The sequence below is a fragment of the Falco cherrug genome, chromosome 20 (assembly GCF_023634085.1).
Source record: "Falco cherrug isolate bFalChe1 chromosome 20, bFalChe1.pri, whole genome shotgun sequence".
NCBI lineage: Eukaryota > Metazoa > Chordata > Aves > Falconiformes > Falconidae > Falco > Falco cherrug.
In genome coordinates, this window is record NC_073716.1 from 1,463,619 (window position 1) to 1,473,749 (window position 10,131).

Below are 10,131 nucleotides of genomic sequence, written 5' to 3' on the forward strand. Positions count from 1 at the left end.
AGCCCATCACGTACCGAGGGGTCAGGGCCAGGGTCAGCCCGGCGCAATTCAGGGGCTGAACAGATGATCCCTGAAACAGGAGGCTGGAATAGCGTTGGTACAAAGCTGCGTGTGTTACAAGCCTATTGATTGTAGCTGCTAGCAGGTTTGTTGTCCTTGTGTCATCCACAAATTAAAGGGGTGAAGAGGAAAACTCATGGATTCACATGATCTAAGATCAAAAAGGAATGTGAAAACCAGCCAGCCCAATCGATCTCCTTATGTTCATAGACCACGCAATTAATCCCAGAAGCTGAGCAAAACAGTATCTTTTAAGTATGTAACTAGCTGTGAAGATTTCAGGTGATGGTGATTTCATAACTTGCTCCACTGCTCAGTTATCCTCATCACTGGGTAATTGTCTTAAGTGTGAGTGCTTCAAAACTTGCCTGCCAACTTTGCAGGCAGTAAGTCTTGTTCTGCTTTTGTTGGTATTGTTGCAAAACCATTCACTATCAGGTGCTTGTTAAAGGTGCGTGTAGGTACACACAGTGAGCAACTCACCTCTTCACCTTCTTTTCAATTAAGCAGAATAAGTTAAGCTCCTTAAACCTTACATCATTAATGCTTGTTTTCCAGGACCTGGATCGTTTTTGTGGCCCTTCTTTGAACTCGTCTTTAGCATTTCCACATCATTCTTTAAGAAAAGGGAAGAAAACCAGATACAATGTCTTGTTCACCTCACCAATTTGTTGCAGAAGCAAGGGAGAAACTTCCTGATACTTGTTTTTGGGTACCCAAGGTCCATCCTAAGCTTCTCCCCCACCCCCTCTCATTTTGAGGCAGCAACGTATTACAGAGAGGATTTCACTTTCTTTCAGTACAGCATTTTCAGGCAGTTTGACGTGCAGTAGGCATATTAGAAACTCTTTCTTCAGTAGTTCATAATCATTTGAGGGAGAGAAAATGACCCGCATGATCTGTGGTTTGGCGTTGTATTCTCTAGCGTTCTCTGAGTAGTTTCGCAGATACCAGTGTATACAACACTGATATGCGTGTAGGATTGTGGGCGTTGCACTTGTAGGAGATAATGCAATTAATAAACAAGGAAAAAATATGGGGACAAAGTGTTATTTAGGTCCCTAGGCAACTGACAGGCCTATAGCTCTCATTTCTCTCTTACTGATGGAAATACATTCATACATAGTACTACGAGCATGGCATCATCTCTGTAATTATGTTATTAAAATAGAGATTTGTGTATATTTTTATGATGATAGATTATTAAATCCTAAATGCAGACCTTAATCCCACAAAACACTCAATTTTAATTTGTGAACAAGACTAGAATTAAGTTATGCTTTAATGCATTTTGCAGGATGTAGCCTAAACATGGACAGTCTTGAATTGCAGATAGTCTTCAGCATCAGCTTCAAAAAGAGAAAAAAATTAATGGAAAACATTTGTGTTTTCCAAGCTGTATTCCCCTTTCACTAATACCAGCATACAGACTAGCTTCAGCAGACTTGCAGTGATGCAACAAGACTGAATTTGGCCCTTGGGGAAGAACTTTAGCAGGTTGACTTAGGCTATCTGATATGGAAAATATTCTCAAGCGTTGGCGTGTCACAGTTCTTAAAATATTAAGTCACTGAAAATGCCTATGTAAACAGAGCGTCTTAAGAAAATCATAGCTTCTGGCTTCAGAGTCTCTTGCCCTTTCTTCTTAAATAACCATTCAGCCTCCAACTGCTTATTTTCCCCTCCCTTTTCCTTCTTCACCTCTTCCCTTACCTTATTCCTTGTGGACAAGGCCTGCCTTCAGAGAACCTGTTTTACAAGGGGTGATACCATGGGACACCAGTAGCTATACTGAGCACAGCTCCGCAGTTTTCATTCAGGCACAGAAACTGATGAACTGCAGAAATAGTGTTAGGTATTTTCATCATAGCTACTAAGTGGCACACGTTTACAATTAGCCGCTATGATTTTCATTTTATGGAAACAAGGCCTCCCTTTCTAACTGTGAAAAGTCATCATTAATTTTTGTATGTAAATATTAATCCTGCAGAAACCACCAAATTTTTGTTCTGTTATTAAAGATGTAGGACATGATTAGAATCAGTGGAATTTTGTCCACACTATCTTCCCGATGTGTTATAACAAGTAAAGCATAAGGTCATTCTTTAAGTCTTTCTTAATCCTTGTTTTCACTTCCTGAGATTGTGAACAAGCGATCAATTTATGCCAGAGAGAGAGAGGTATTTTGTTTATCTGCTACTGCTTAGCTGACGTGTTTTCAATGTTACGTTGGCCTTTTACAATGGGTGACATTGCCGTGTATTGCTTGAGAACAGCAGAAGTATGAAAATGCATTATGAGGTTTTTATGACAAATTTTGAGAGCAAAACTTGCATAGGCTGTGGTGTGTGAGATACTTGTACAGACTGCATGTGATCACTGTATACAATGAACATGACAATGCCAACAGGAATGCATTGTGTCTTCTGCAGAGCAGGAGTTGCAGGTGTGCAATTCATGTTCTGGTGGCAAAGGTTTTTTTAAATTGTATTTTTGCCCTCCAAAAATAATCTCTTCAATAACAATCTCTGATAACCTTTTGAGTTATTGGCAAGTCTATATAACATTTTTGGATATCAGAATATCCAAGTTGACTATTCATCTCTTGTTTGCACAGGCTATAAAAAGGTTCATTTCTCTCTTCTTTTACAGATGCTAAATAGCTCAGGCACCAAGAGAAGTAGTTCAAGATGGTTGCTAACTAAGTTTGTTATCAGCTTTCTTGATTCCTTTGATCATTTATGTTATCAATTTTTGAAATACCTTCTCAGACTATATATTTTGTGGCTAAGAAACTTTGATTTTGACATCTCTTTAGATATCTTTGATTCTTTCAGAAAAATGTTGTCATGGTACTTACCTAAGACTGCATTGTGCTCAGTAGTCTATGATTTTGCTCTTAGCACCTCAGATTTATCTCCCTAGTTTCTCCATGAATATAGCTCACATTATCTCCTCTGGTGCGTGGAACACATCTATTTTTACAGGCCAGATGGAATATTCTGTCCAGAAATTTGCATACTGCTCCTTGGATCACACTGCTATACCTTTCTCTCACGTTACCTCTCCTTTGTTTCTAATTTAGTTGAGCACAAGTGATTAAGCATCTGGATATGTTTAGAAGGTAAGATTGTATAGTGGGCAACAAATAAATCTTCAGGCGTGCAGAGAGATTCTAAGCACACAGAGACGAAATCTGTCTTTAACATGCAGCTTCAAATAGAGGGCAAGGTAGAGCTGCACTAAGGTGACCAGATATTTCAGCTAGAAACCTAGAGCTTTGGTATTAGCAACTGTAAAATCCCCAAAGTAAATCAGGCATATTAATCAATCCTCTGATTTGTACAGGTGAAATCATCATATGAAACCACGAAGCGGCCAGACTGTTTCTGTGCAGTTCAAACAACCACAGAGGGAAACTGTCTGGTAGGTATCCCCTCTCTCCTCTTCCACACCCTTCCCCATAGGCAGGAACCCAGTGTTGTTCTGCATGTATTGAGTCATCCAGTCATTGTACTTACCTTGTAATGTCATTCTCAGACATGTTAAGACAAGATTTAGCCTTCAATAATAGTTGGCACAGACACATACTCCTTTTATGAGTAGAATTAAACAAAACTCCAGAAATCATTGTGTTGGCATAACAATGTATTTTGTTGAAACAATCTTTATAGCCAGTCTGGAATGACGAATAGCAGGACGTGTTTATCATTCTAAGGAGAAACAGAGTGAAAATGAGTAAAGATTGAAAAGAGGATTATCCCATAAAGCTGTAACACTGTAGTCTAAGCAAGCTTACAAAACAGAAGCTCAGTCCATCCTCAAGTGGTCTTTACGGCTCTGTACTCCTAGCTTGCTGCCTGTGTTGTCACGGTGAGGCTGAAGACACCTGCTAGCATATTAATCCTAGAATGTTTCAATTTATTATTTTAGTAAAGACTTGATGAATCATCAGTGTCTAGAGATTGCTCAGAAAAGAAGACTTGTTCTGTCCGTAGTATATTTTGGATTCTGATAGTATCTTACGTTACTGAAGTTTCCTGTGATCAGACTTCTAGCTTCCTGTCTGTGAAACCAATACTCTTTTAGACCTTGATGCTACTAATTTCCTGCTAATGAACAGACCAAGCTTATTTAAGGTAATGGGCAATTTTGCATTGACAAGTTTTAGAAGTAGTAGGACAAAGCTTTAATTTGCCACCAGCAGCCACACAGCCTTCCCTATGAATAGAATCAATTCTAAGAAAACAAATATACTTACTTTGTGTACAGCTTTGATCAACTGGCGTGAGATATGAAGCACAGGGAAGAATGAAGTTCATCAGCAATGCTCAGTATGTGAGGGGAATGCCATATAAGATGGATGCAGGCTCTCAGGCCAGAAAGCAATAGAGAAAACCACTCCAGAATATGTTAAAAGTTCTTTCCGCTTGGTTATATTGTCTGAGAGTAGTTCTTTTAAGATGGTTATTTCTAAATTACCTAATTTTTATTTCATTATCTTATATCGTAACATTTGTAAAAAGCAACAGAAAGTCACACAGCGACCTTTCCATCAGCGTCTTTGCTCTGTATGGAACTGCATTTTATGCAGAACTTAACAATATTTCAATACTTTAATATATGTATTTCAAATGGATCCTTAAAGTCTTATCTGCTTACTGCACTATCACACGTAGAATTCCGGCTCCCAGTCTTAAAATATTGTTTACAATTCAGTAACACTTACAAACCTTTATAAGGATGAGGCCCCAGTAGCCTACTTGCTGTTTAAATACAGTGAAAGACTGTGACTACTCCTAATTGCTTACTAAGCAGTGATAGCTGTTCAAGAGAGCATCTGGAGCCTCTTCTGCTTCATGCATCATCAAAATAATTCTCAGCTAAATTCTGAGTGCTAGTCTTTATTACTGGTAATTATGTAAGAGGCAGAGAGATCATATTATAAATTTGAGAGCCGAGATGAAATTTGTAAAGATGGCGGTTAAATCATCTGTTGATTTGCAGGTCAGGCTAGTTTGATACAGGGTCACCGAAAGTAAATTTAAAACTCTGCAGAGCCATTTATACAGTCCATCCATTGACTTGTTATATTTTAATAGATTTCTAAACTAACTAAAATGGGAAAACTAAAGCAGTAAAGGAAACATCCAGAAAGAATGCTAGAATACAATATTGCTATACTGAAATAAGTGTATCTGTTCGCAGCTGCTATCTTATTGTCAGTAATTTAGAAGCCTAAAGGGGAGGAGGGAAAATTGAGCAGCGCAGGGGCTTTTGTTAGGAACAGCACACTATACAGTCTGTCTCCAGTAGGTAAATGAAGATAGTTTCTTTGGCAGGCAAGTCTACTCACTCAAGCAGGTGCAAACTATAATATTTATGGGCAAGACGGAGCCTATTGCTTATATTTTTGAGAATGTGTACAGAACTATTACCACCAGTTTCATTATAGGTGTTGACTTTCTACAAAGAACTGCTGATCTGTAAGAGACTTGCAACCTGGGTCTGACAGCACGATTTATGGCAGAAAAAGTTTTGTAACAAACTTTGTAGCTTACATTCAGATAAAGACCCGGTGAGAGAAACTTAGAGTTTCTGTTGTTCACTTCTTTTGGGGGTAGCACTATGAGTTCCAGCCAAGATCCACAGACCAACTATGCATCAGACAAATATATGTCCATAAGACCCTAACTGTAAGAATTTGCTTCCTTTCTAAATTAAGCCATATTTTAGCTTCCTGATTTTTAGTGGAAACAGTGATTTTTAACTTCCATGATAGTTTGTAGTAATTGCACATTAAAGCTTGATCCTGGTTTCAGAGCCACAGTCATACAGAAAGTATATGTTTACATACTGTGCAAATTCTCCGTGTGCTCAGTGTCAGCGATTTTTTTCTAGCACTGAGTTTCCAGTCACATGTTATCTAGGCTGGTCAGGTAGCTCTTGGGGGAAGTTTAACAGGCCAGAAGCAGAAGGTGCCTTTACACCTATTAAAGTTGCCAGCACAGTGCTTCAGATCCCGGCACAGAATAATTCAGCTTTATAGGCCACGCTGACAGCAAGCTTTCTGCCTTGCTGGTACACACTCTGGCACTGGTACACACTCTTCCACTGCTCCCTTTCCCCCCCCCCCCCGCCCCTTCACTCTACTATGCCAAGTATTTGTGGAGGATAGAAACTGCTATGTGACGTTGATATTAGCCAGAGATTCCTTTTTTCTTAGGAGAATGCTGAAGCAGGTGGATCTAATGACTCTGGTCATTGCACTTGATCAAACTCACGATGACAGCAGTAAAACAGTAAAACCAAACACCAAATAGCTGTGCAGTCAGATTGATCATGAAGACCACCGTGCAGCTGCACAAGACGACCACTTGCACTGATGGGAGACTTTTCTGCAGTGTTTTGGCATGAGAATAACCAGAAAACAAATACAAGCAATTTTTATTGTCCAGGATGACTTTTCCTCACAAGTAAGGTGAGAACAGAGAACTCCATGGACAGCTTTATCTCCCTCATTTTATAGATTTTATCCCTGGGGTTTAGCAGTGGGCATCTCTTAATACAACACTGAGCTCCAATAAACCACTGCAGTGTTTGTTATTTATATTTGCCAAGATTATTGCATTACCAGGTCATACAATTATTTTCATCAGTGGTGAGCTTAGTCATTCAGTGGATTAACTTTTTTATCACATGATGCACCTCATAAATTATATGGGTTATGAACACTCAGACATGAGATCGTATCACCCAGGTGTACAACAGAGAAATTTCTCTTGGGCATGTCTGGGACAACACAAGCAGAACAGAAAACAGGCTAAAAAGAACAAAAACACCACACAGGGAAAAACAAAGTGGGGAAACCCAAAGTTCTATCTTGGCTACAGGCAGTTATGACACACCATGGCCATCAAACACACCAGTCATCAGACAAGTAAGTAAATTGAGGTCATACAGAACCAGCAATGCAACAGATTCCATTTTAGAGCACCCATCTTACAAATCCAAAAGAAAAACAATAAAAAGAGCCATTAGAACTCATTTGAGGAAAATGAACTCAGACAACAAATATTTTTCAGCTGTGCCTGCACCCACTGCGTCTTCCAGTTTCTCAGGCATGGCTCACATTTGTGTTCATGACTGAGCTGTACTGTGCTTCCACAGCAGAATGAAAAAAATATAAAGCTCACCTAAACCCCTTATCGCTGAAAAAGGCAAGAAGCCATCGTACATTACGTGCCAGAAAAGTACTTATGTGATGGCTGGATTAGCATCGGTAAGTCCAAGGGATCACAACAACGCAACAGTGATGCCAAGCTGCCTGTATTATCTGTTATCCGCTCTGCATTTGTCCACCATGTTGTGGACCAGAACTGCAGTTTGTAATGTCTGCATTATGGGATGCGGTCTCACTGATTTTCAAAAGAAGGTTAGTTATGTTTTTTTCTTGAACTGGTCTTAGTGTAAGACACTGATAACTGAAATATTCTACTATTTGTGAGAAATTAGTGAAACATCAGTCATCCATAGCCACCAGCTGTCACAACACTAACAGAAACTTAATTATTTTAAGTGTTCTACTCTGTACAATTGTTCATCCATAATACACAAGCTGGTGCAAGGGCAAATTGACATAAAAAACCCTGCTATAACCACATAAGGATTGATTCCTTTATAAAACTAGATTCAGAAGAATTCCCAAAGTTTTTCCACAAAATAGCGCACACCAGAAACTTACTGAGTTTTACAGGTGGCAAAGATAAATGGTTATAGCATATTGATCTCTATTAATACTTACCTTTCTTTAAGGGAAAAGCAAACCTTTTGTTTGGTCTTGAGTTTCACTGAAAACAAGTCAGGATGGAGGGGGCTACCACAACCTACCACAACTCCTAAGTTTTTTCCTGATACAGGTTTCATGCAAGCCTTCCCAGACACTGCTTTACCATGTTTTGCAAGCTAGAAATTACAGCAAAAATAGGTTTCTTAGAGACTCAAAATAAATCAGGGAACTCCTCTCGTCTTCTCATACAGAAAAATCTAGGTAAATCTTCTATCGGTGCTAGAAATTACACATAGAAGCCCAATGAGGAGAAGTTAACCCCATCTCAAGGTTAGATAGCTGTAAACAAGGTGTGCTGCAAAGTAAATTGCTTCCCCCTCAGCCAGAACTTCCACTTGTTTCGCTCACCTGTAGGACAATCAGCTACTGTGTACCACGTCCATCACCGTAGCTCACCAGTTTCCCCAGAACATTGTAAGAACAGATTCTACTGCTGCAATCATCATGCTATTTCCCAAACACCTCTTAATCTGCTGAGATCAGGATATCTGTGCTTATTGCTGTTCAGAGCCTGTTTTCCATTTGCTGTCATTGCCATAAGGAGATTCTCAGAGTTAAAATGCATTAAACGTGAAAACTTAGTGCTGCATCTCTCATCAGAGTATGATATTTCTCAAAACAGACATGGCTCATGGCAAAGGTTAATCTGTTTTCCAAAACATTATTTGGTAGTTTCATTGAACTCTTGCCTTAATCCAAAGTACCCTTGAAAGTTTGTGATAGGCTTCAGACATTAGAAAAACGGTCAAAGTATATTAACACAAGGAGATCTTTGGGAAATCACAATTTTATTTATTGATTTACCAGCTAGCAAGCTAGAGAATAAAAGCCAAGAAGGGCGCAGTCTTCCAGGAAAGTTCAGCAGTCCTGACCATGCCCAGCTGCTTCTGACTTGTGCCTAAACCCTCTCAAGAGCTACAAACGTTACATATTCCCCCAGCTGACACGTTTGGGGAACGGTGTTTCAGGGAGGAACTTGAACTGCGGCAGAAAAAGGGGGAGGAAACCTTGGTTCCAGTCCGCGGAAACTTAGATCCTGCAGCACTTTGCAGGTCCCTATCAGCCAGATCACAGCAGCGCTGACTTCCTCCTTCCCAGTATTTGTCTGCACTCTGTGCAAAGGGAGCGCGGTAGGCAGGAAAACTCAGGAACACACACACCACACAGCCCCCCCCAGGACAATAGCGTTCACACCAAGGAGACGCAAACCCAGTTCTCCTACACCCTGAGTAAGCACTCTACCTACCAAATTATTTAGTAAAAAGTTGGAGTTGGGATGTTGATTCCGTGCTTTCCAGCATTATGGGACCGAGCGTGGACATGGTTCCCAGAGAGGGCGAAAGGGTGTGAGTCACCGTGTTTCAGATGTGGAAAAACTGTGTCTTCTGCAGTATGAAATTAAGTCTATAGAGTAAACGCTCTCTTATGTGGTTGAGTCTGTTCTCAAATCAGGTCATTACATTTAGGTCAGAGTCATTCCCTAACGTGCAGACTATTGGCAAATGTGGATGATATTACTTTGACTTGGCTGGATTCAGGCTTTCCAATTCTAAAAGCAAAGCAATCTTACTTCAACTTGGCAAACATTAAAACATGCAATGGGTGAATATTTTGGCTGGGTGTGCGTGCCTCTCCCATACACTTTCTCTTTTAAGTGACATCACTTTTATAGTTCTATTCAGTTTTTGATGCATATTTCTGATGCCAAATTGAATACACTGCTCAGTTACCAACCTCGCTGCTATTTTGGTTGTTATACTGCCATCGTCAGCGTATTAGGCATACAAAATAATACACAATTATGATTTCCGACTCAGGGGGGGGGTCCATCACATTTCCAGTGACAGAATAACATACTACAGTGTTTTGGTTTCCTCACTTTCTGTTTTCCCCTGCCCAAAACCTACTGTGACACAGATTCCTAGTAGAGAAGACCAAGTCAAAAAAGAGCATCCAGGCGGTGGTAAGGTCAGAAAAGGGTTCGTGACCAGCCCTACTTCCCTGGACATTCATGGTACCATCTTAGACTGGTCTCTGGGTGGCTCTGGGTTAAATCTGCACCCGGCAGTAATGCAGCTTGACAGAAGCAGAGTTACAGCGTTGGAGTCAAGGACATGACAGCCACACCAGATGCATTTTAAGAGGTTTTTACTTCTGCCCGTTGCTCAGCTGGTCATGTGAATGAATGCAAATGACCAGCCAGAACCTGTCTTCCAGTTGAG

At 40.1% G+C, this 10,131-nt stretch overlaps 1 long non-coding RNA gene across 1 annotated transcript in view; it reads right to left on the reverse strand.

Annotated features, from left to right (window-relative positions):
* LOC129734363 (uncharacterized) overlaps positions 1-8,403 on the reverse strand; it is a 40,097-nt gene extending 31,694 nt beyond the window's left edge. The window contains exons 1-2 of the long non-coding RNA XR_008729988.1: positions 8,258-8,403; positions 3,582-3,773 (exon numbers count right to left, since the gene is read on the reverse strand). This is a non-coding gene — a long non-coding RNA (uncharacterized LOC129734363). The remainder of the gene's footprint in view (positions 1-3,581; positions 3,774-8,257) is intronic.
* Positions 8,404-10,131: the final 1,728 nt, after the last annotated feature.